The sequence below is a fragment of the Bubalus bubalis genome, chromosome 11 (genome assembly GCF_019923935.1).
Source record: "Bubalus bubalis isolate 160015118507 breed Murrah chromosome 11, NDDB_SH_1, whole genome shotgun sequence".
NCBI classification, from domain to species: Eukaryota; Metazoa; Chordata; class Mammalia; order Artiodactyla; family Bovidae; genus Bubalus; species Bubalus bubalis.
The window spans coordinates 14,002,641-14,026,186 of NC_059167.1; the positions used below are offsets into that span (position 1 = coordinate 14,002,641).

Genomic DNA, 23,546 nt, shown 5'->3' on the forward strand with positions numbered 1-23,546 from the left:
CCAGAAGAGTCAAGGCAGGACTAGCCATGGACCAGAGTCATACTGGGGGGGGGGGGGGGGGGTGTAGTGTTCATTAATTTAGTCAACAAGTGTTAAAAATGAGAAAACACAGGGAAATCTCCAAGAGCAGTGCCTGTTCCAAGGGAGGGACCTGAGTCACTTCCATAGACCTGATGGCCATTAGCTATTGTATGAAGAAGCTGATGACTGTGGGCATAACCACAGTAGAGGAGATAAGATCCCAGCTCTCCCAGAAATCCATTCTAGCAGAAGGACAAGTAAACAAATTAACTTCAGGAGAGGAGAATCCTTTTAAAGAAAACAATTGCAGAGGCCTGCTTTATGCAGGGTGGTCAGGAAATCCTCTGCGAGCAGGTGAGGCGAGAGTGGAGGCAAGGATGAGGCAGCCATTGAAGAGCCAGGTGGGGTGAGGAGGGGCAGTGAGGGGATGGGGGTGCCATTAGGACAAGGAACTAGCCGGGCTGCTCATGCAAAGGCACCGGCTAGCTGGGAGAGTGAGACAGACTCTAGAAACACAAAAACCAGAATGATGGACCTGGTCGAGAGCATGATGTAAAGAAGGACCCACGGTCTCTTACGATTCCTGTTACAGACTGAAGGTTGATGCCACCCACCGCCCCCTAGCTGGTTACCATAGTGGGGCTTCCCATGGCAGAGCGAACCGAGGGAAAGTTAGGCCCAATTCACCGCTTTCTTCATTGCTTCAAGCTTTTTAAGAACTTTCAACATGCTAATGGCTCTTCAAGATAGGGATGCAGATACAGTGTTTTCCAAGCTTATTTGACAAGGGAGGAAATGCCCCTCAAAGAACTGTGCTCTGAGGAAGCCTTTTCTGGAAAGGCTGCACTAGACCCTGGAAGGACATCCTTCCTGGCCCTCCTGTTGAAGGCAAGATGCTCATGAGTTTCTGAACCAAAATCTGACAAAATCCCCTCTCTGGGAGGGGTCAGACACAGAAGGGAAGGAATAAAGGTTGTCCTCCATAAACCTAGCTCCTCAGCGCTCCTTCCAGCAGCCCCCTGACTCCACATCTTCAGCTGGCTCACTCACCCTCCCATTCAGAAAGAACTTCTGTTGTTCCAGGCCCGGGAACAGAGCCTCAGTCCCAGCTACCCCATCTCCTTTGGCCTCTTCCTTCCCTGTGTGGTTACTTGGCTCCCCAACCATTGAATTCTACTTCCCCTGATGCTTTCCTGGTGACTTAGATGGTAAAGATTCTGTCTACAATGCAGGAGACCAGGGTTCAATCCCTGGGTCCAGAAGATCCCTAGAGAAGAGAATGGCTATCCACTCCAGTATTCTTGCCTGGAGAATTCCATGGACAGAGGAGCCTGGTGGGCTACAGTCCATGGGGTCACAAAAAGTCAGACATGACTGAGCGACTAACACTTTCACTACTATCATACACCCTACACTCACCTCTGTGGTTTCCCCAGTGTTACACACTCCCTCACCTCCTGCATCCATCAGACACTCTCAGTAGCTGCCAGCCAGACCAAACAGCCCTAATCTGGAAACACTCTGACGTCAGCACACATAGCTGCTCCCTATTGGAGTATGGTGGTGGGTCTTCAAGCCTCAACCAATGGGTTACTCACATCAATTACAAAGACACCAACCAGCCTCCAATAAGATTTGTTAGTAAAAGGGAGATGTGCTTCCACTGGGCAGAAAAGTTATCAGTTTCAGCCGAAAAATTTGGCAAGTCTTGGATAAGTTAGTGGCTAAGCTAAAGACCTCTGCTTTATTGTCCAAGGAATTACTCACCACAACCACCAACCGTATACTTTACCTGTCATTTACAACCTTTGTGCCATTAGGGTGGAGGGGTCAGTTTCAACAAACAAACAGGGAACAAAATCAGAGGGTTTTTACTTCTGGGCAAGAAGGAACAAGGCAATGGGCAAGAAGCTTCCATTGTGGCTCAGACAGCAGAGTCTGCCTGCAATGCAGGAGACCCTGGTTTTATCCCTGGGTCAGGAAGATCTCCTGGAGAAGGGAATGGCAACCCACTCCAGTATTCTTGCCTGGAAAGTCCCATTGATGGAGGAACCTGGTGGGCTACAGCCCATCGGGTCGCAAAGAGTCAGGCACAACTGAGCGACTTCACTTTCACTTTTCACTTTCAAGAAGGAATAACAGGGCCTAGAGTTACTCTCACGCCTTAGGCAACTTGGAAAATCAGACTAAATGTAGGAACAGAGGTTTTCAGAGATTAGATAACAGGCAATACAGGACTGTGATCACTGAGCAAAGAAAAACAAGCCAGAGGAGCCCTCCTATCACACCAGCCTACTTTACTGCGGAGAGGGAGTTTCTGACCATAACAAAAGGAAGGGGTGCACAAACAGAGCCTGGAGGTCTCTCTTACTGAGCTGGGGAGCCAGAAATCAAAGCTCAAGGACCCCATGGTGGCTATAATTTGTGGGGCAGAGAACCAGAGAGGAGACACTGCCGAAAGCTCTTCTCAAGTAATCTGCAGAGCACCAGTGTGCCTTTATGAGAAGGAAGTACCTGAGACTTGGGGAAAGATGCTCTGAAAAGCAGCAGGCAAGATAATTCCCCCCCAAACTGAAAGAGTTCAGGTTCCAACCAGCCAGAGTTCAAAATGACACTCCAGGTCTCCAAGTATCAGCGTCAATTCTGAACCTGTGTCAACAGTCCTTCACAAGTTTAGGTCATTCTCCTTTCCCCATGTAGTTACCTGAATGAACAGCCATGATGATCATCCTGCCAATTCCTTATGCAGTTCGAGTAGTATCCTTGTCAGCAGCCCCTCAGAGAAGGAAATGGCATCCCACTCCAGTATTCTTGCCTGGAGAATCCTGTGGACAGAGGAGCCTGGTGGGCTGCTGTCTATGGGGTCGCACAGAGTCGGACACGACTAAAGTGACTTAGCAGCAGCAGCGGCCCCTAGAGATGCCATGTTCAATTAACCATCCCTCAGCACAGCTGAGGACCCCCCTGACTGCCCACGACCTTTCTGCACACTACAACTATTGTGTCCACCTGGCTTCTGAAGGGGAGCCCCGTCTACTGGGTTCTATTGCATCAGGTTCCTATCTGCCGTATTGCTCTCATTGATCCCTATTCTGTGAAATATCTCCTGCCACCCGTCCTTGGTCTCTGGAGAAGAGCCACCTCACTGATGAGGGTTTGTCTCTTAACAAATTTCTATACAGCTTCCATAAATCCTCAGGGTCTTCCATGGATCACCATCCTTTGTGGGTTTCCTGGCTTTAATAGTATATCCACTCTGCTGCTGCTAAGTCACTTCAGTCGTGTCCGACTCTGTGCGACCCCATAGACGGCAGCCCACCAGGCTCCCCCGTCCCTGGGATTCTCCAGGCAAGAACACTGGAGTGGGTTGCCGTTTCCTTCTCCAGTGCATGAAAGTGAAAAGTGAAAGTGAAGTCATTCAGTTGTGTCCGACTTTTAGCAACCCCACGGACTGCAGCCTACTAGGCTCCTCCATCCATGGCATTTTCCAGGCAAGAGCACTGGAGTGGGGTGCCATTGCCTTCTCCAATATCCATTCTACCATGCTCATTTCTCTCAACCTTTGGATCCCTCTTCCCTTCCACCAAGCATCAGAGAAATCCAGGCATCTCTTAATGTGGGCCAACACTTTTCCCAACCTTCTGGACCTATCTTAGCAGTGTATCCCAGGCAGAGGACATCCTCCCAAAGTGATAAAATCTCTGTCAACCAACTCTACCTTCTGTCCCACCTGATCAAGCATCTCAAAACTCAGCCCCAGGCATGCTCTCTTGGCTCTCATTGGAATATATTATTTGGGTCCTGTGGCTTCTTGAAATGGCCCCTTCTTTCCTATCAAGCTCAATTAGTTCCTAACCAGGTATTGTGATCATACCCTAATCACATACCATATCCAGTGACCAGGATAAGAGTTGGGGCACTCTTGGGCAGAAACACACCATCTTGCAGAGACCTTTGTGTTGTCTTCAAGGTAAGGGGAGTGCTAGCCCTTAATAGGGAGGAAAAGGTCATTCCTGCAGACTCGAGGGGCATGGGGAAATCTGTGATTTAAGATTTTCACGTATTATACATCAACCAGAAGTCCCCGTTCCATGTGTCATGGTCCCATTCTTTCCTAACCAAGGCCCTGACCTTTATTAGACTCAACCTAAGCACTTGTGTGGGCTTCCCTTGTGGCTCAGCTGGTAAAGAATCCTCCTGCAGTGCAGGAGACCTGAATTTGATCCCTGCATTGGGAAGATCCCCTGGAGAAGGGAAAGGCTACCCACTCCAATATTCTGGCCTGGAGAATTCCATGAACTGCATAGTGCATAGGGTTGCAAAGAGTTGGACATGACTGAGCAACTTTCACTTTCAATCACTTGTGTATGTTGGTTATTTAATTTTCTTTTTTTTTATTATTATTTTTTAAATTTTATTTTATTTTTAAATTTTACATAATTGTATTCGTTTTGCCAAATATCAAAATGAATCCACCACAGGTATACATGTGTTCCCCATCCTGAACCCTCCTCCCTCCTCCCTCCCCATACCATCCCTCTGGGTCGTCCCAGTGCACCAGCCCCAAGCATCCAGTATCGTGCATCGAACCTGGACTGGCAACTCGTTTCATACATGATAATTTTCTTGGAAGTCACTGCTCCTTTCTAATGATTAAGTCCTGAGGCTGGGCCTCAGATTTCCCTGTTCTCCTTCTGCTGGTGATAAGAACCTCTTTACATAGCCACAGGGAAGTCCTCTGGTCTTCACACTTAGCTTTATAGTTGTAATCAATCACTCTCAACTCTTCAAAATCTTCTTCCAAAGCATTATTTGAGCTTAGCAACATCTATCCAATTTCACTGGCCTCATGGCTACTATTTACCCCTTATTTCTCAAATGCTGATATACTGCACCAGCTAACCCATCGTTTCCACTGGGTATACCTCCCAAATCTCAAGTTAAAGCTTGTACTGCTCCACCTACCATGAGTAACACAACCCTTGCGGCCAGCCAGGCAGTGATGATTCAGCTCCTAAATCCCATCCTAGAATCCCCTACCCCAGACCATGCCAAGTAGCTATAGACATGGGTCAGGCTCATTACGGAGGGCTCTAGGAATCAACACCACCTGTGGAGGGGGAGAAAGAGGGAGGAAGCACCAGGTCACCCTCCACTGACCCTCAGAGAAGTTTTGAAGCTGAGATGATGCCTCCAGCTTCAAACTCATCCTGAGAAGGGGGAAGGACTTTGTACCCTGGCTTCCATCTGTCATTGGATGTAAGCACCCCCAGAAATGAGTGTAACCTTGAACTGGGTGGGCCTTGGTAACTGAGGTCAGCCTGTGTTGGGGCAGGAGGGGCATCCCTGACAGCCAAGGGCTCTCGGCCACCATGCTCCCAGAAGATAGGGAATCAGCACTTCATTCCTAAGGGGAGATCTGATGGTGCATCCAGCGTCCACCACCCCTCCCAGATACACTACCTGTCTTCAAGTCCTGGCTTCAAACTCTGCTCTCAGGGAAACTGACACGAAAACAATACAGACCAACCTGGAGGTTTAGTTCACTCTTAAGGGAGGAGAGATTCCCACAGCCCACTAAACTGGTATTTAGGAAGAGAAAAGGCATGCTTCTCTATGAGACATGGGGTCTTTCCAGTCTCTGGAAATAACTAAGTGAAGCCTCAAAGATTTTCTCTCCTAGTTCTTTTCCAGGAAAGTACTTTATTTCACCCACACTGGACCTACTATTCAAAGGGGACTTTCCAGGACTCCAAACAACATCAGTCTCTGTGAATGAACCTCTGAGCATTCAGGAGCTACATTGCCAAGGCCTGGTGGAAAGCTCTGGGCTAAATGTGAGAACAGAGCAAGGCCTGGCTGGGTGTTCAGGCCTGGAGAGAGGTCTAGGCTTGCAGCTTAACCACCGGCAGGAGGACAAGTTCAGCCCAGCTGTGCCCAATATTTGCCCTTTCCTCCTCTTCCCGCAGCACATCTTTTCAGAGCACAATTTATCTCCAGGCAACCCAAGAGCATGGGGAGAAATCTTCACGCTTTCAGCAGCTGGTAGAAACTGGGAGAGGACTGGTTACACTGCAAGTCCAAGGTAGGCCTAGGAGGAAATCAGGCTGGTGTGATGTGATGAGGCATTTTCTCGGGGCTGGCATCATTTACAGCATCATTCTAGCCAGAGCCCTGTTCCACTGGCTGCCTCAGCCCCACCCAGCGACCTCAGCCAGGGCCTCCAGCAACCATAGGTCAGCATCTACACAGACCCAGCCTCCCTTCTCCCTAGATAGACTCTAATCTACCCTCCTTTTCTGAAAACATCCCCTCTTTATTAAAGAACAGAAAGCTTGGATGAGTGAGGCATGGTGTAAGAACCAATACTGTTGGCATCAGACTGACAAAGATTCAATCTATGCTCTTGGTTCTTGGGCAACTTCTGCATGCCTTGCTTTTCTTGTTTGTAGATTGTGACTACTGCTTCCTAACTTATAAGGTGGCTGTGAGGATTAAATGAGATCATATATTTGAACTTTGCCCAAGATGCTTAATGAAATCTACTAACTACCCCTCCCACCATAGCTGATTTTTATTTCCCTAAACTATACAAAGAGCTTCCTGGTGGTTTAATTGGCAAAGAATCCACCTGCAATGTAGGAGACCTGGGTTCGATCCCTCGATTGGGAAGAGTCCCTGGAGAAGGGAATGGCAACCCACTCCAGTGTTCTTGCCTGGAGAATTCCATGGACAGAAGAACCTGGTGGGCTACAGTCCATGGGATCACAAAGAGTCAGACATGACTGAGCGACTAACACTTCACACCACACAAAGAGCTACTGAGATACTACACATGACATTTATCAAAGAATTTATAATCTGTACATTCCACAGAGGCAAGGATCTTGTCTATTTTATTCACCAATATATACCCAGCCTCTGGCTCAATGCCTAGCACATGTAGGTACTCAGAAATATTTGTTAATTAAATAATGAATGAATGGTGTAACCCGAATCTTAATATCTTAAAAAAGCATCTGTCTAGACCAGGAATGGCAAATCATTTACTCGTTGCCCATGCCAACTGATACGTAGTTAATACCCACAGCAGTATGCTGAGAAAGAGTCTGAGGACATGTCTGTCTTGGCAGCAGAGAGAGATGTGATCAGTTAGCAGTATCTACCAAAAGTATGAATGGTGATCAAGCATCACTTGTGCCTGTACTTACCCTTTTGGGTTCAAACTGATGCGTCAAGCAACAAAGGCCTGATGTAGAGGACGTGGACTCCACAAGTTAGGGGGAAAGCCAGAGAGACTCCAAGCAGCCTTTTCTTCTAGCCACTGTCCCAAAATAAACATTTCTGCTCACCTCCCATCAGCAGAGGTACAAACAGAAATCCAGAAGCAATGCTGAGGGACAACACAGACTGAGAGAGTTCAATTAGGCCCAGTGACCAGACTCCCCGTTAATTCCCTCTTAGTCATGTCATTTCCCTTTAGGCCACTCAATTCTTCATCCACTTCCTCCTGCTTCACTTTTGGTAAGTGGCCACCCCTCCCTCATCCTCAGCCTCCCAGTTTCCTGAGTTGCAGCTCACACTAAAGATAGATTTGTCCCATCTCTCTCAAGATCACTGCTTGGGAGAAGCAGAGAGAAGAGTAATTAGCAAATTCAGCATTCTGGTAACCCTTCTACAGGGAAGAATAATCATTTGTTAGCTTAAGTAAATCCCCACGCCTCAATTAACTGTCCAACGTGGAGGAAGAAACGAAAATGGGCTCACTCATTGCACCTGGGGAGCAAACAAGGGTCGAAATAACTTTTTTTCTTTTAAAACTTTTAAGACTCCTCCCAAGGAAGGGGAGCCTAACTTCCTACTCCATAAGTGTGGGCTGTACACTGTGTGACTACTTTCTAAAGAGTACAGTGTAAAAGGGACAAAAACACTAATAATAACTTTACATTGGAGGAACCTGATAAACGCTATCTTAGCCAGGTGGCCAAAGTCAACATCATCAGTGGAAAGTCACATTGAGACTACATGATAAGAAGGCACTTCATCTCTGTGGTCTGCCTCCCCAACACCCACGACCCTCAGTCTGATTGTAAGAAACACATCAAGCAAAGCCCAACTGAGGAACAGTTTACAGAACACCTGACCGGTGCACCTCCAAACTGTCAAGGTTATCAAAAGCAAGGAAAGTCTGAGAAATCGTCACAACCAAGGGGAACCTAAAGGTAGTGTGATATCCTAGGTGAGATCCTGGAACAGAAAAAGAGCATTAGGCAAAAACTAAGGAAATCTGAAAAAAGCACAGACTCTAGTGAATAAGAACATATCAGTGTTGATTCATCAGCTGTAATAAATGTGTCATACAAACATAAAATGTTAATACCAAAGCAAACCAGATAGAGGGCATATGAGGATACTCTGTATTATCTTCACAGTTTTCTGTACACCTAACATTACTCTAAAATAAAGCTTGTTTTCTTCATTGACAGCAAGGGTCTTAATGGTCATCTCTAGAAGAGCCCAGGTAAGTGTTTCTGGTAGCATTTCTGGCAATAGGGACGGTCCACATTCTCCCTCTCCCTGGAATGACTTTTTCTCACTGACCACCCAACTGGCCTCTTCTTTCCCCATACTATTGGTTTGAGGTCGCTGAAACCCATAGAAAAGTCTGGAGTCTAGACTGTCTTCAACACAGCTCTCAAATGTCTCAGAGTTTTGCTTTATCAAAGCCAAAGGGACCGGTAAACATGTTCCAGTCCCAAACCTTCCCTTTTAAGACAAAGAAACTCAGACCCAGTGGACAGGCCCAATCAGCCTCCCAGAGTTCCCCAGGTAGCTCTGAGGTCTTCATTTGCAGGAGGCCAGCAGAAGTTCTGAAGGTCTGAAACCAAAGGAGAGGTAATGAGATAAGAGAAAGATGCCTACAACACAAGTCAGGAGAGAGACGGGTGAAGGGAGGGGAAAGGAAGCTCCTAAGAGAGAGGGAGAGGAGAAGCTGTTGCCCTGTAAGAGCAGCTTTGCATTCCAGGCACTGCTCATGATCATGAAATGCTATTGATAACACCATATTTATTTCCTTTTTCTTCTTAATCCCACTAAATCAGAGAGTTTTGTTGTTGGCCACACTGTGTGGCTTGGGGGATCTTTGTTCCCCAACCAAGGATTAAACTTGGGCCCTCGACAATGAAAGCATGGATTCCTAATGACTGGACCACCAGGGAATTCCCTAGAGTTTCTAAACTATAGCGCTGTTGACATTTGTGGCCAGTCAAGTCTTCAGTGGGGGAAGACGACCACCATGTGTATTTAACAGCCTCCCTGGCCTCTACTATATGCCAGAACTACTTGCCAATAGCACCCTTCCCCAGTTTTAAGAAACAAAAATGTCTCCAGATCTTGCCAAATGTCCCATAGCAGGTAAAATCACCCCTAATTGTGAACCATTGCCCTAAATGTTCTTTGGTGTCAATCATCATCCCATGCTACCATAAATCCCAAGTAAGCCATTACCCTGCAAAACGAAGACATAACCTCTTCTGGGTATTAATGCTTGGGCTTCAAGCTGCTTTCCAACAGACCTTCACTGCTTAGTGTCAGGTCGTTTGACTTCTAATCACTCCTGAGGTCCCATCTCAAACCTCACCATCTCCCGCCATGAAGTCTTCCAGCCAACTTGAGTCAGCTGTGACCCACCCCCTTCCTGCACTATCCTACCACTCATGATACAGTACCATGCAGTAGTGGTACATGACTGACTTCAATTGAAGATCTACGCATATTTCACCTTGCACCATCCCATAATTCTTTATGAGTGTCCAAACATTGATAGAACGTATATGGTATGTCAGACACATGCTGGTGCAGTGGGATGTAAGAGACGTAAGGGCATGATCTTTACCTTTAAAAAGAACACAGTCTCATGCAAAAGGCAGACCAAGATTTACAGTCCGACCAAGCTGTTTGTCTCATCTCTCCTATGGGATCCCTGAGGGTGAAGGCAAAAATCCAGTCTTTCTTTTTTGTCCAGCACAAAGCTGAGCACACAGTGGATGCCCAAGAGATTGCACCAAACTTGAATCAGCAAAGAAGAGCTCCTGGGAGACTCTGTCTCCACAAAGGCCACAGCCACGCTGCTAGGACTCCACTGGGCAGCTTCTTTTATGAAGTGATGGTAAAAGTAAAGGGTATTCGTCTTTATTTGGAAAAATTAAAAGATAACAACCTGACATAAGTTACCCTGCCTCTCTTTTTTTAACTTTCACTCCATGAAATCCAAAAATCCATAACCCACTGTTTGAATAGTGAAAGTACAGGAAAGGAAAGGAGTAGGGGCAAGAAACACATTTAAACAGGAAGTGATGAAGACTTTGTAAAAATAACTATCAACAACAAATAGGCTAGGGGATACTTGGAAAATATGAACACGTACAAAGGCAGTAGATCTTGCGTCTGCATTACTGAGTCTTTGGGTGGGAATATACTAAGGCTCTCACATTTTTGAAAAGTAATGAGAAACAGAGCAACAGAAAGAGTGTGAGGAGACAGGTGGAGGTTTTCACCCTCCTAAGCCAGAAATAAACAAGAGCCCCAAATGTCCATGATTTAAGAGAGCTAGCTTTCAGTTCAGTCACACAGGCATGTCCAACTCTTTGTGACCCCATGGACTGCAGCATGCCAGGCTTCCCTGTCTATCACCAACTCCCAGAGTTTACTCAGACTCTTGTCCATCGAGTCAGTGATGCCATCCAACTGTCTCATTCTCTGTCGTCCCCTTCTCCTCCTGCCCTCAGTCTTTCCCAGCATCAGGGTCTTTTCCAATGAGTCAGTTCTTTGCATCAGGTGGCCAAAGTATTGGAGCTTTAGCTTCAGCATCAGTCCTTCCAATGAATATTCAGGACTGATTTCCTTTCAGATTGATCAGTTTGATCTCCTTGCAGTTCAGCATTTCAGAGAAACAATGAAAGAGAGTTTAACATGTTAAAACAATAAAGATGAATCAACCTGAACCGCAAGATGAATCAACCTGAACTGCAAGATGAGCAGAGATGCAGCTACCAGTTTGAATTAAAAGATAGAACTCACTGTATCAACACTCAGAATTGCTCAGTAAATAGTACCAGTGGTTGTTAGTACTATTACTGACACATTGAGGTCCCCCTAACCATGCAGCCTGTCTCTTTCCTCTCCTTTGATTTGAACTAGTAGCACATGGAGAAGGAAATGGCAACCCACTCCAGTGTTCTTGCCTGGAGAATCCCAGGGACGGGGGAGCCTGGTGGGCTGCCGTCTCTGGGGTTGCAGAGTCGGACACAACTGAAGCGACTTAGCAGCAGCAGCAGCAGCAGTAGCACCTGTGACATTTATACAGAAGCCTTGAAAAGAACTAAGATGATGCCTAGAAAAGTTTCCCAAGGATTCTGTCCTTACTGTTAACCTGAGAAAACAGAGAGTGACCAGAGACAGTGGAGCATGGACCAGGGTAGCAAGTGATGCTCAGGCCCACACATTTCAGAAGGGCTGTCTAGAGCCTACATAGTTCTAAACCCACATCAGGACACCTTCCACCCATCTCTCCTTTCAGCACACTGTAGCTCATCCCACCCCATCCTGAGCCATTAATAATTTGGGGTTTTGTTGTTTTTTTTTTAATCCAGAAAATATATAGAAACCTTTCCACACTTTTCATCTGATTTGTTCATGCAGATCGTAGTTCTATTAAAAATCCCTTATTTTACCTTACAGATATTTGTTGCACAGGTAGACTGCTACATTTAGAAATTTTTATATCAGTTCATTAAAAAACTGAAAAACTAATCTGTTTCATGTACCAAACTGATTTAAACAAATCTACCTGATTATGGGGTGGGGGGCAGGGCAGGAATGGATCTCTTTACTATTTAGTTCACTTCAGTTCAGTTGCTTAGTCATGTCCGACTCTTTGCGATCCCATGAATAGTAGCATGCCAGGCCTCCCTGTCCATCACCAACTCCAGGAGTTCACCCAGACTCACTTCCATTGAGTCAGTGATGCCATCCAGCCATCTCATCCTCTATCGTCCCCTTCTCCTCCTGCCCCCAATCCCTCCCAGCATAAGGATCTTTTCCAATGAGTCAACTCTTCGCATGAGGTGGCCAAAGTACTGGAGTTTCAGCTTTAGCATCATTCCTTCCAAAGAAATCCCAGGGCTGATCTCCTTCAGAATGGACTGGTTGGATCTCCTTGCAGTCCAAGGGACTCTCAAGAGTCTTCTCCAACACCACAGTTCAAAAGCATCAATTCTTCGGCGCTCAGCCTTCTTCACAGTCCAACTCTCACATCCATACATGACCACAGGAAAAACCATAGTCTTGACTAGATGGAACTTTGTTGGCAAAGTAATGTCTCTGCTTTTTAATATGCTATCTATGTTGGTCATAACTTTCCTTCCAAGGAGTAAGCGTCTTTTAATTTCATGGCTGCAGTCACCATCTGCAGTGATTTTGGAGCCCCCAAAAATAAAGTCAGCCACCATTTCCACTGTTTTCCCATCTATTTCCCATGAAGAGATGGGACCGGATGCCATGATTTTTGTTTTCTGAATGTTGAGCTTTAAGCCAACTTTTTCACTCTTCACTTTCACTTCCATCAAGAGGCTTTTTAGTTCTTCTTCACTTTCTGCCATAAGGGTGGTGTCATCTGCATATTTGAGGTTATTGATATTTCTCCCAGCAATCTTGATTCCAGCTTGTGTTTCTTCCAGTCCAGTGTTTCTCATGATGTACTCTGCATATAAGTTAAATAAACAGGGTGACAATATACAGCCTTGACATACTCCTTTTCCTATTTGGAACCAGTCTGTTGTTCCATGTCCAGTTCTAACTGTTGCTTCCTGACCTGCATACAGATTTCTCATGAGGCAGGTCATGTGGTCTGGTATTCCCATCTCTTTCAGAATTTCCCACAGTTGATTGTGATCCACACAGTCAAAGGCTTTGGCATTGTCAATAAAGCAGAAATAGATGTTTTTCTGGAACTTTCTTGCTTTACTATTAGTCACTGTCAAAAAAAAACTTGCTTTCAAGTAAACATTGGTGCGTGTGTGCAAGCTAAGCCACTTCAGTTGTGTCCAACTTTTTGGAACCTTACAGACTGTAGCCCACCAGGCTCCTCTGTCCATGAGATTCTCCAGCTACAAATACTAGAATGGGTTGCCATGCCCTCCTCCAGTGAATCTTCCCAAAGTGGTGATCGAACCCGTGTCTGTTATGTCTCCTGTCTTGGCAGGTGGGTTCTTTGGAAAACTCAGCAGTGGCCACAGGACTGGAAAAGGTCAGTTTTCATTCCAATCCCAAAGAAAGGCAATGCCAAAGAATGCTCAAACTACCGCACAATTACACTCATCTCACATGCTAGTAAAGTAATGCTTAAAATTCTCCAAGCCAGGCTTCAGCAATATGTGAACCATGAACTTCCAGATGTTCAAGCTGGTTTTAGAAAAGGCAGAGGAACCAGACATCAAATTGCCAACATCTGCTGGATCATCAAAAAATCAAGAGAGTTCCAGAAAAACATCTATTTCTGCTTTATTAACTATGCCAAAGCCTTTGACTGTGTGGATCACAATAAACTGTGGGAAATTCTGAAAGAGATGGGAATACCAGACCACATGACCTGCCTCATGAGAAATCTGTATGCAGGTCAGGAAGCAACAGTTAGAACTGGACATGGAACAGCAGACTGGTTCCAAATAGGAAAAGGAGTATGTCAAGGCTGTATATTGTCACCTGCTTATTTAACTTATATGCAGAGTACATCATGAGAAACACTGGACTGGAAGAAACACAAGCTGGAATCAAGATTGCCGGGAGAAATATCAATAACCTCAGATATGCAGATGACACCACCCTTATGGCAGAAAGTGAAGAAGAACTAGAGAGCCTCTTGATGAAAGTGAAAGTGGAGAGTGAAAAAGTTGGCTTAAAGCTCAACATTCAGAAAACTAAGATCACAGCATCCGGTCCCATTACTTCATGGCAAATAGATGGGCAAACAGTGGCTGACTTTATTTTTCTGGGCTCCAAAATCACTGCAGATGGTGACTGCAGCCATGAAATTAAAAGACACTTACTCCTTGGAAGGAAAGTTATGACCAACCTAGACAGCATATTAAAAAGCAGAGACATTACTTTGCCAACAAAGGTCCGTCTAGTCAAGGCTATGATTTTTCCAGTGGTCATGTATGGATGTGAGAGTTGGACTGTGAAGAAAGCTGAGCGCCAAAGAATTGATGCTTTTGAACTGTGGTGTTGGAGAAGACTCGAGAGTCCCTTGGACTGCAAGGAGATCCAACCAGTCCATCCTAAAGGAAATCAGTCCTGAATATTCATTGGAAGGACTGATGCTGAAGCTGAAACTCCAATACTTTGGCCGCCTGATGTGAAGAGCTGACTTATTTGAAAAGCCCCTGATGCTGGAAAGATTGAAGGCAGGAGGAGAAGGGGACAACAGAGGATGAGATGGTTGGATGGCATCACTGACTCAATGGACATGGGTTTGGGTGGACTCTGGGAGTTGGTGAAGGACAGGGAGGTCTGGTGTGCTGAGGTTCATGGGGTCGCAAAGAGTCAGACACGACTGAGTGACTGAACTGAACTGAACTACCTGGGAAGCCCTAAACATTGGTAGAGTCTAACAAAGTTTCCAGAGAAGGCAATGGCACCCCACTCCAGTACTCTTGCCTGGAAAATCCCATGGATGGAGGAGCCTGGTAGGCTGCAGTCCATGGGGTTTCGAAGAGTCGGACATGACTGAGCGACTTCACTTTCACTTTTCACTTTCATGCATTGGAGAAGGAAATGGCAACCCACTCCAGTGTTCTTGCCTGGAGAATCCCAGGGACGGGGGAGCCTGGTGGGCTGCCATCTATGGGGTCGCACAGAGTTGGACACGACTGAAGCAACTTAGCGGCAGCAGCAGCAGCAACAAAGTTTCAGTCAAACTAATCATTCATGCATATGTTCGTTCATTCAAAACTATGCATAGAGCACTTGCTATGTGCCCTGCCTCTGCTAGGCACTGAGAATACAATGCATTTAATAGTCACAATAGCACAGTTCTGGTACACCTCTATGTTCCTTACATACACAAATATATTAGCCTGGGAAACAAGCCTGTGAGCTAGGTTCCATTGTCATGAATATCTTGGTCAGATAAGTAACTTACTCAATGTCACAAAGCATCTGGTCGTGCTGGAATTTGAACCATCCAGTCTAGCTGCAGAATATCTGCTCTTATCCACCAAACAATAGTGTCCAAGGACTTGCCCTATCACTCCCAACAATATCTTTGTTGCAGCAATGAATTGTATTAACCTGAGGCCACAACAGATTGGACCTGTGTCACTAACTCCCCTGGTCTGAACTGTTTTGCTGGCTAGTCAAATGGAGGCTTATACTTTGGCTTCATGAGAAGTCTGCCATAAGAGACAGAACACACTGTCCAGAGTATCCACTCCCCTTGGTATTTCTTGTCACACAAATCAATGGACTGTCCTTCTCTCAATTGTGTACATTCATGTCAATGAGCTTCACAGGCTGACAGGTCAGTATCTGGGGCTGCAAGTTTGAGAATCAGTCTAAGCCACAGAGACTTCAACTAGGAAATGCCCCTTGAATAGCTGTGTGCCCTTGGCCAAGTTACCTGTCTGTGCCTTGGTTTCCACACCTATGCAATATGGATGATAACATTATCTCATAAAATTGTCGTAAGGATTTAATGAAATAGTAAATGTAAGGTATTTAGCAAATGCCTGCTGCTGCTAAGTCACTTCAGTCGTGTCCGACTCTGTGCGACCCCATAGAGGGCAGCCCACCAGGCTCTCCCGTTCCTGGGATTCTCCAGGCAAGAACACTGGAGTGGGTTGCCATTTCCTTCTTCAATGCATAAAAGTGAAAAGTGAAAGTGAAGTCGCTCAGTCGTGTCCAACTTCTCACGACCCTGTGGACTGCAGCCTACCAGGCTCCTCCGTCCATGGGATTTTCCAGGCAAGAGTAATGGAGTGGGGTGCCATTGCCTTCTAGTTAAAAAAAAAAAAAGTATTTAGAATTTAGTAAGTGCTAATTAAATGTTTGCTGTTATTTATTTAGCACTTACTAATATCAAGTTTTTCAACCAAAGCGAGAAAAAACATGTAAGCAAGATCATGCCTATTCAATTCTATGCCAGGCTAGAGGCGTTTGGGGAAGAGGCACTTAAGTTAACCAGGAAATTTCAGAGAGAAAGCATTATTTTGAGATGAATCTTGAGGATTGAACCAATAGGTGAAGAATGCAGGAAAGAATATCCCATCCAGACAGACTCAACAACTTAGCAGAAACACAGAGGACCTTTGTGTGCAAAATATATACACATAAATAAAAATGTGTAAGCACAATTTCCCCTCATGCAGGTATGCTGCTGCTGCTGCTGCTAAGTCGTTTCAGTCGTGTCTGACTCTGTGCGACCCCATAGGCGGCAGCCCACCAGGCTGCCCTGTCCCTGGGATTCTCCAGGCAAGAACGCTGGAGTGGGCTGCCATTTCCTTCTCCAATGCATGAAAGTGAAAAGTGAAAGTGATGCAGGTATACCCACGTACAAATATCACCAAAGAAAGTTCCAACAAAAATTCCTGCAGCACAACTTTTTCTAAAGTTGTTTCAGGTGCTGAAATATATATGCAATGTGGATTTCATATATACTCACTTCTAGGCAAGTGAATGGCAACCCACTCCAGTATTCTTGCCTGGGGAATCCCATGGACAGAAAAGCCTGGCAGGCTACATACAGTCCATGGGGTCGCAAAGAGTCGGACACGACTGAAGCGACTTAGCAAGCAAGTGACAACCTCAGTCCTAAAAGAAACTTAAGGGGGAAAGCATCTGTCCCTACATACATTAGAAATGGGATTCTCTCCCAGAGACTGGACAGGCTTTAGAGAAGTGGGCCCTCTCCCCTCTATACCTGGGAGCTTGTTAGGAATGCAGATTCTCAGCCTCACCCACACATACAGAATTAGAAATTCAAGAGGTGGGGCCCAGCCACCTGGGTTTGAGAACCACTGCTTTAGAGAAATTTGCCAAGAAGGAAACACAGATAAAAGCAACAGCCGTCCAAGCAACAGCTCCTGTGAAGAGCTGGGATCCCTGTTCCCAGAACCAGGCTCAACTGAACACAGTGGCTAAACAGCTCAAGCTCTGTACACCCATCGCCTGGGTCTGAACCCCAGTTTTGGTGCCCGATGGCTGCTACTTCCCTTCACCACTGCATCTCATTTGCAAAATAGAGATAATGATTCCTGCCTCAGAAGACTGTTCTCAGACTCGGTAAGACTTAGAAGGCGCTGCATAGAACAGCTCATTGAGTGACAGGCAGTTTGCCTAAAGGGAACTCAAGCACACTCAGCCTCTCCAAGAGTGATAGCATCTCTATGAGCTCTGACAGCCTTTGGAACAGCAGTCTTCAAGTTGGGGTACACAGGCTCTTGGTTTGGGGACACGGATAGACTTATGAGGATCCATTTTCAAATCCTCAGTTTCCCTACAGACTCTCCTGCCGGGAGCCAGCGTGAGGAACTCTGCCCGTGGCAAAGGTCATGAGGAAGGAGGCTCGGCATACGCAAAGGCGAAATCGAGCCTCAGGAGTCCCCCTGGAAATTCTCGAGCATCTACCCCCAAAACCAGAGTCTGCCTACTTTACTGCTTTGTGCTCTCACCTACACCTCTGACTTTACGGGGGCTGTCCCCCACCACCTCTCTCTGAAAAAGAGTTAAATTACAGCTCCAGTTAATAAAGTTCCTGGGCGTGACAAGAGTGTTTTAGTTCACAACCGTGAGAGGCATGAGATGTTATAAACTGTCTGAATACAGATGCCTTTGAGCAGCTATAAGATTGATTAGAAATTGTATTGGTGAAGGGTTTTTCACTTGTTGGGCCAATGTTTGCTGCTAAGTTTCCATATCCCTTACCTGCTGTGTCCCTGGCAGTGTATTGATTAATATAATTGGTGTAAGTAGTAGCTTTAATGTTTGTAACCTTGGACCCTTGAGTTAATTCTTTTTCTTGTTAGAGCCCACCACACCTTTGCCCTATAGGAATGCAACTTTATCTAATGCTTTTGGAGGGTGGCGCCTGACTAATCACCTTTAGAGAAAAATAAGTTTTCTGAAGAAAGGGTCTTAAAATGTTAACAGGCCTCCGAGCCAGAAGATGATGCAAATCACCTAAATTTTTGCATATGATAAGTTTGCAGGAAGAAAGCCTGGCTTACTGCATGACTCTACCCCTTCCCCCATTATCCTCTATGCATAACTTAAGGTATAAAAACTACTTTGGAAAATAAAGTGTGGGCCTTGTTCACCGAAGCTTGGTCTCCCCATGTCGTTCTTTCTCTCACCTTCTGGCTGAATTATTCAGCCTCTTTTCTCCACTGAATTTCCTCACTGAGCTATCCTTATTTAACCACTCTTTATATCCTTAATTAACGTTTAATTAAGCAATTGTTGGAGAAGGCAATGGCAACCCACTCCAGTACTCTTGCCTGGAAAATCCCACGGACGGAGGAGCCTGGTAGGCTGCAGTCCATGGGGTCGCTAAGAGCCGGGCATGACTGAGTGACTTTACTTTCACTTTTCACTTTCATGCATTGGAGAAGGAAATGGCAACCCACTCCAGTGTTCTTGCCTGGAGAATCCCAGGGACAGAGGAGCCTAGTGGGCTGCCATCTATGGGGTCGCACAGAGTCGGACACGACTGAAGTGACTTAGCAGCAGCAAGCAATTGTTTCCTGATCCTCGCCGACACCATCCCCGTTTCAAATTCCCTGGATCCACCGGGGCTGGACCCCGGCACTCTCCTAAACTTGATCTGCCTGCAACTGCGGCATCAGGCAAGTTCTCCTCCCTATTTTCCCTAGTTCTCTTTCACAGCAGCCCTTCTCCCAGCAAGACAAATGGCTTCCTCATCCCAAATCTTACTATGATGTATCCTGGAGCACAAACTTCCAGCCAGGAGGTAGGAAATAGAAATACTGAGGTTGTGAATGTCTCTAATAAGCAGAGGAAATACATTTGCAAGAGAACAGCTCAAATGACTGGTTGCAAGTTAGTTTCCAAGTCAGGTGTTTTCCACATAATCGAAGGAGGACCTAATTGAGCTGTCAGCTGATAGATCATTAAAAATAATTTCTGATGACAAGCCACTATGTGATTTTTGATATACAACTTTGAAGTAGTTCAAGTAATTCAAAGGTAATAATATTCCTTACGTTCCCATTTACTTATGTGAACGTGTTCAGCACTTTCATCTTTATTTAATTGAAATATAACCTTACACTAGTTTCAGGTGTATAATGTAATGACTCAATACTTGTAAATATCACAAAATGATGACCACAATAAGTCTACTTAACATTCGTCCACACTTATGTCTTAATAAACAAAAATAGGCTTGCAATTGATGCCAAACTGTTTCATTCAAGCAATAAGTAATATTCGTACACAGATACAAGTTTTTATTTATTTTTTATTTATTAATTTTTTTTAATGAAAGTGAAGTCGCTCAGTCATGTCCGACTCTTTGCAACCCCACGGACTGTAGCCTATCATGCGCCTCCATCCATGGGGTTTTCCAGGCAAGAGTGCTGGAGTGGATTGCCATTTCCTTCTCCAGATGATACAAGTTTTTAAAATCCCATCCATCTCACAGCAGATACATTTGCAATGAATTTTACTTCTGTGTTTAATAATTCTATATCAAAAGGTATAATATATTTATGTTGCTTTTCTCAATTATAGAGTGTAATAATTTCAATGATAATTCAATACAGAAGAAATGTTTTAGTACTTAAAGCCTTTTAGTCACATGAAATGTTTTAAATTGCTGTTTCACCTTATATGTATGTTTTTGTTGCAAAGAAGCATGATACAAGAAGCAAGAAATCAACAAAGCAAACTTTCAAGCCTAAAAATATATTACATTAGAATAAAATTCTGTGAGGAAACTGGAATGAAAATGTGAGTACAAAGAAAAAAAGAAAAGATGTAAAATTTTCTAACTACTAAAGGAAAACTCATTTGCAAATTTTAAAACAGAACACAGTACTATCAAATCAGTATGGCATTTAGACTGGAAATTTTAAAAAGCAATATAAATGTTTATTTTAAAATTTCATTATTAACTACTTGCCAAAAATTATATTCTTTGTAATTTTTTATATAAATTTATAACAAAAACTGCAAATACCAGGTTAAAAATGTACAAGGAGGCACATTGCCTCTTAAAATGTTTTCAGGGGCTATGCAGAGAAAAAAATGTGAAGACTTCTGCTCTGGAAAATCACCTCTTCATTATGTTCCTCTTTCTTCAACAGGTGAATGCATTAAATAGAAATGACATTCTCAGTGCTATGTTGGATGCTAAGAAGCATTCCAGAGAAGTAATCATCATTATCTCTGTTTTCAATAACTCACTACCTAGTTGAACCAACCAGAAAAAATAATGCAAAGCAATTGAGGTATGTGGCAGACACTGGCCTTGCCCACGTGGTTCTCGTGGTCTCTGGTGTCCTTGCTAAGCAAATCCAGACTGTGTTTAGAACAACATTCTGCCAGATAAATGCTCATTTTTTTCCAGCCTCTCTTCCCATCAGAGTGGCCATGTGACAAAATTATAATTGGTGAGACATAAGTAAGGACCTGAGGCTTCTGGGAAAAGTTTAGCTTTCCTAAAAAACCATATAGATAAGGCAAACTCTGCCTGTCCTTTCTTCTTCCTAACTTGAATGCTGATGCAATGCCTGGAGCTACAGCATTTATGCCAAAACTATGAGGCAACAAGCATGAGGAAAAAAGGTAACATTAAGGATGGCAATATGAATGTACGGAAAGATCCTGGGTCCCTAATGGCACAGCTGAGCAATGAACTAACGCCAACAAGGGCCTACCTCTAGATCTCACTTCATTAAATACAGGTATACACATATTTCAACTGCTGTAAACCAGTGCTAGCTGGATAGCCCAGTTACTTGTACCATATAACAAGCTACTCTAAAACTTAGTGACATTAAAATAAGTCATTTTATCAGGCTCACAGGCAGCAGGTCAAGAATTCAGAGTCCATCTGCAATGGTTTGTCTCTACTCCATGGTATCTGGGGCCTCTCTTGAGAAGGTTCAACCAGGTAAGTGACTCAAATACCCAGGAACTAGAATAACTGGACCTGCAGAATCCAATTCCAAGAGTGTTTCTTCACTCACATGTCTGGTACTCAAGCTGGAAGGACCAAAGGCTAGGCTCACGTGCGACTCTTGACCAAGTGCCAGCACATGTGGCCTCTCCCTAAGCCTTATGCTTTTCACAGTGTTAGAACTATTACTGTGTCCTAAGAGCAAGCATTCCAAGAGGCCTATGTAGAAGTTTCATGGATTTTTATGATTCAGCCTCATGCAGGAATCAGTGTCATTTCTTCATTATTCAATTGGTCAAAGCAGTTATCGAATTCAAGGAAAGGGGACAGAGATGCTAGATCTCAGTTGGAGGTCTATCAAAGAACTTAAAACCTATTTTTTTTTTAAACATCACATTGGTTGAGGTTTTTTCCTTGTGCCTTAAAGCATTTCTAAACTGATACAGTGGAAAAGAAAACAACGTGGATGCAAAGTTGAACAGTTCAGTTCAGTTCAGTTCAGTCGCTCAGTCGTATCTGACTCTTTACAACCCCATGGACTGCAGCACGCCAGGCCTCCCTGTCCATCACCAACTCCCCGAGTTTACTCAAACTCATGTACATCGAGTCAGTGATGCCATCCAACCATCTCAGTACAAGTAGGTTATTGAACTCCAAGGATGAAGAGATAATGAGAGATGTAGTTAAGAAAGCCGCTGATGGAGGGCCTCTAAGTGCACATCCCAGAATAAAATGCCAACAGGATTGCATAAATCAAGACTCCACATCTATCCTGCATGCTAGATAAATCTCAATCTGCTCTTCTCAACCAACATGGCTTTGAAAAATCCTAGCTGAGACTCAGTTTGTGTATCAGCAAAATGGAGAGCATATGCCAAGGTTATGATGAGACCTAAATAAAATAGAATGAGAAGGGCCTAGCATGGTGCATGGAACTCAGCAAGTGCTCAATAGTGAAAGTGAAAGTGTTAGTCGTTCTGTTGTGTCCAACTCTTTGCAACCCTGTGGACTGCAGCCCCCAGGCTCCTCTGTCCATGGGATTCTCCAGGCAAGAATATTGGAATGGGTGGCCATGCCTTTCTCCAGGGGATCTTCCCGACCCAGGAATCAAACCCAGGTCTTCTGCATTGCAGGCAGATTCTTTACCACCTGAGCCAGCAGGAAAGCCCAGTAAATGCTATGCATATGTTTATTCATTCACCAAACTTACCCACGTGTGAAAATTGAATGAGTATCTACCACACGATTGGCGTAGAATTGGAATTCCCCAAACATAAGTCAGAGCCCCGAAACCTCCCTTAAGGACTCAGCAACTTTTACTCACAGTTATGTAGTGCAGAGCTTAGACGAGTTGGACCAATTTTTCTGGAGGGAAACTAAAACAGACTTGAGAATATCTTCTGATGTCCAGGCAATGTCAAGCCTTTTCCCTGCAAAGTCCATCCCCACCATTGCTGCCAATTTGGAAAAATCTATAGCATTTCTCATGAGAGGCCAACCATTCCAATCTGGGATAAGTTTTCTAAATATTAGATCTGAATTGATCTATTTTATCCCTAACTGCATTGGGCCACAATCTTCCTGAATGGATAAAATCAGACCTTCTATTTTTTAGCAGCTGGCTCATTCAGTCCATTTCCTAACTATAAATACCTGAGTGCACTTGTTTTAAAGTAGAACTCTTTTGTCATCTGATTGTCCCAGTCTAGATTAGAGGGGGATCAAGGAGAGAGAATGAAAAATGAGACTGAGGACAGAGAGAGACTGCATTGCTATGCTCCGCTCAGCAGTCATTTTCACAGTCTTCAAGACCCATAGCTGCCTGGACGCAGGAGAAAGCGGAGAGGTTCTAGCCTTTCTCCGCATGTTAACCTTGAGAAGTTGATAGCTGTTTGGGACTTGATGGAGCCATCCAGACTCTTTTCTATCATTTTATCCACTGAAAGTATCCTTTCCAGAATCCCATGTCTCAGTCTCCCTACTCATAACATACAGGCAGTAACCCCAGCCTCTGAAGTAGGCCAGCAGACGCTTTTTCTTGTCTTAATGCCCTTGAGTGAAAATAAATTATCATAATATCTCATATGCATCTCCCTGGAGTCTTGAAGAAGGGGACACTGAGCTCTCAACAAATACTGCTCAAACTCTTACTGACCTCAAAGCACTGAAGGGACATAGGCCAGAGTCAGAATAAGGAGTGGCTCTGCCAGGCACCAGTGCAGAAGGAAAGGTATGCAAAACATCACCGGATGCTGGTATGTCGCTGGAAATTAAGGAGGAGGAGGAAAACTGCAATTTCAAAACTCTTCTCGGGAAAATAAAAGGTGTG

At 44.6% G+C, this 23,546-nt stretch overlaps 2 long non-coding RNA genes across 3 annotated transcripts in view; one reads left to right on the forward strand and one right to left on the reverse strand.

Moving 5' to 3' along the window:
- LOC123327965 overlaps positions 1–7,701 on the reverse strand; it is a 37,694-nt gene extending 29,993 nt beyond the window's left edge. Inside the window, exons 1-2 of one of the 2 annotated variants that reach the window (XR_006542608.1) lie at positions 7,233–7,701; positions 5,705–6,112 (exon numbers count right to left, since the gene is read on the reverse strand). This is a non-coding gene — a long non-coding RNA (uncharacterized LOC123327965). Of the gene's footprint in view, positions 1–5,704; positions 6,113–7,232 lie in introns of those variants that run through there. The other variant, XR_006542609.1, reaches the window with a different exon arrangement.
- LOC123327964 lies at positions 4,574–10,218 on the forward strand. Its single transcript, XR_006542607.1, has 4 exons — positions 4,574–6,106; positions 7,998–8,243; positions 8,508–8,542; positions 10,046–10,218. It is a non-coding gene; the product is annotated as an uncharacterized LOC123327964 (long non-coding RNA).
- Positions 10,219–23,546: the final 13,328 nt, after the last annotated feature.